Source organism: Procambarus clarkii, chromosome 69, assembly GCF_040958095.1.
Source record: "Procambarus clarkii isolate CNS0578487 chromosome 69, FALCON_Pclarkii_2.0, whole genome shotgun sequence".
NCBI classification, from domain to species: Eukaryota; Metazoa; Arthropoda; class Malacostraca; order Decapoda; family Cambaridae; genus Procambarus; species Procambarus clarkii.
Window position 1 is genome coordinate 13,228,639 of NC_091218.1, and position 3,226 is coordinate 13,231,864.

Consider the following 3,226-nt stretch of genomic DNA (forward strand, 5'->3'; position numbering starts at 1 on the left):
CGCGATGAAAATCATAGCTGTGGCAAGGGTGTTGGCAACGTTCCACGACAGGTGGCTGCGGTCCACAGCAAGCAGCAGCAGTGGAGGTCCAGTGAAAGTCCATGTTGTAGTCCATCGTGGCTGGGTATCGTCGAAACTCTCTGGGGTCACCAATGTAACGGTTCTTTTGTTACGTAAAGTATGGTGACAAATAAACACAGACACTAAGATACTATATATATATTTGGTCGAATATACAGAAGTACACAGGTGATACGTTGGTGTGAGTTGAGCGCACTGAGCGTCGGTACAGTATCTCGCAAGTGTCTGCTCTAGACCACACTTGAAAGTAGACTAGTTAATGTTTGCTATTCTTGCCGCTTATATTGCTCGGGCAACACCTCACCGTGCTGCCCGGGCAACGCCTCACCTCATTCATCTCCAAAGGTTGACAGGAATATTAACACTATATTTGGAGCGAGTATATTATTGGGATAATCTACTCGCTACATGCTCATGTCCTTTTCGTTCATTGAACACCGAACCCCACACAACCATGCACAACTCAAAGTCCAACAAGTCACACCCCCGGAGTAATGCAATCGGAACCTGACAAGTTGTGTAACCGGAGCCCGACCAGTTGTGTAACTGCAAGCCTAACATGAACGAACCAAACAAACAACCTCTGGATCACAACCATGCACGAACGGAAGCCCGACCATGCACAACACAAAACTCAGGTGACACCCCTGACCAGTTACTTAACCGGAGCCCGACCAGTTATTTAACCGGAGGCCGACCAGTTATTTAACCGGAGCCCGACCAGTTATTAACCGGAGCCCGACCAGTTGTGTAACCTGAGCCCCACCAGTTGTGTAACCGGACCCCGACCAGTTGTGTAACCATAAGCCTAGCACGTATACATCTCATCCAACCCCCACCATTAAGCTAAACAGTCCCAGAGCACAACCAAACTCCATTCCTAGCTCGACCAAACAAAATTCTTAGAGCTACCTAAAACCCTCCACTTGTCCTAGAAACCAACTATGGAGCCATATCAAACAATTGAACTATATACAAAAAAAAAAGAAACCCGAATTTCTAGCAAACATATAAACATAAAGCCCTAGCAAAAAACCTAGAGCACTAGTACACAAACAACCACTGAAGCACAACCATGTACGAACCGGAGCACAACCCAAAGCCCAACAAGTCACACCCCTGGAGTTATGTAATCGGAACCCGACCAGTTGTGTATCCAGAGCCCTGGAATACAGCTGCAAAGGATCATCAGGTCAAATAGGGGAACCTTTGACAAGCCGCCGGCTTACTGCCCTCATCGAGGCCACTAGTGTTAGTGGCCCTCAGGTAAATTCAGTTCCCGGAGGGGTGTCCCCTCTCCTTCCTGTTGGGACGTTGTTCATCTATTGCAGTATCATACTATCATGCAAGAGGAGCCACACATCTATGGTTCATCCAGTAATATCAGCGGACTTCTAGATGTTACTATACTGCTCGGCTTAGACTCGGTTACAAGTATCTCTGGGAATTCTCATTATCTGCTGATGTAGATCTGACCAAATGTAAACTGTATCAAGATTGTAACTTGCTTAGCTTCAGTCCCTGAGCCCATTATGTGCCTCTGTAACCCTTTCTACTACCACCCACAAGATGGGTATGGGGTGCATAATAAATGAACTAAACTAAACTATTGCAGTATTTGTACATTGAACTGTCGCTTGTCAGTAAACTTAGTTGTTAACTATTAACTTCATGAAATAATAATACCTTATACGCGAGAATAATTCTGAATACACAGCGAGAAAATTGATGAATGAGGCTTTGGGTCGGGCGGCGGCGTAGGGGAGCCTGGCCTGAGGACAGGCAACTGTAATGCTTCTCCCTCCACATACTTCAAGTGAAAATAATTGCCAACAGAACCTAAATACCGAACCTACTATACGCCTAATTAATTATAGAATATAAAATTAATTTATACACGATAAAAACTTTTTAATACACAGTACATGAAAGTCGATAATAAATGCGTCTTGGGATGTGGGGGAGACGACCGCCGCGTTAACGAGCCTAGCCTGACGACGGGGTAGTTTAACACTGGGGAAGTGTATTCTACATAATATCCTACCCATATAATGTTGGCAAATCATGATCCTCAAAAAATCTTCCACAATATCCGAGAGACGACAGACTATTTAGCATTAGTGGAATACAAACATTTGAATACTACACAACCCGGATAAAAAAAATAGGGAAACAATGACCCTCGGAGACATAACAAAACTCAATGCTATAATAGCGAACAAATGTATAATGCATTAAGCATTGTAGGTGGAGGTAGACTATATATTCATGCATATCTCCCAACTGCTTAGATATATTTGAAAAAAAAAAAAATGATCAGGCCTTACCTACACGGGACCGACGATGCTCACGCCACGGCTGCTTCCTGACGCCTGACCGGGTCGGCGTCGATGACCCCGTAGCGACCAACCGACCCAGAGACTCCCTGCCTAAAATTATTTGAACAACGTATTGAAATTCCTAGCGTATAGCGCCAGGAATGTGTAAATTAATATTTATATGCATTATAGGCCTTTCTAAAGTAATTTATAGATCTGAATATCATATATTGTCTAACAAACTAATTATTTAAGTTAAGATTTTAATTCTGCCAGATACAATTAAGTCTCATCGCACACAAGAAGATTCGTCGGCGGATTTTTTTTTTATTTATATATAAAAAAGAGTTTTTAAATTCTTGTAAAGCCAGTTTTTAAATTCTTGTAAAGCCACTATAGCATGCATAGCGTTTCGGGTAGGTCCTTAATCCTAATGTTTATCCCGGAGTATGACCCGCCAAATCGTTTAACAACCTATTCTCTGTCGGGTGAACAGTTAAGGATTGTCGTTCGGTCAGTCCTTCCCGGCCAGGATCAAAGGGCTGGCGAAGAGCCGGGCACGTGCTTTACCACTGCGCCACAGAGACTGCTCCGTGGCGTAGTGGAATTTTGAATTTTGAAACCTGACTAACATAGCTCAACCCAACCTAACGTAACCCACATCAAACCAATCTAATCCAACCGAGCCCAATGAAGCCTAATTTTAATAACATAGCCTAATACAGCCTAGCATAACAATACATCCAGATTTAAAACAGAAAATGAGTTTAGTCGAATCGTCTAGTGTCCGCGTGTAACCAGAACCCGACCAGTTGTGTACCTATACT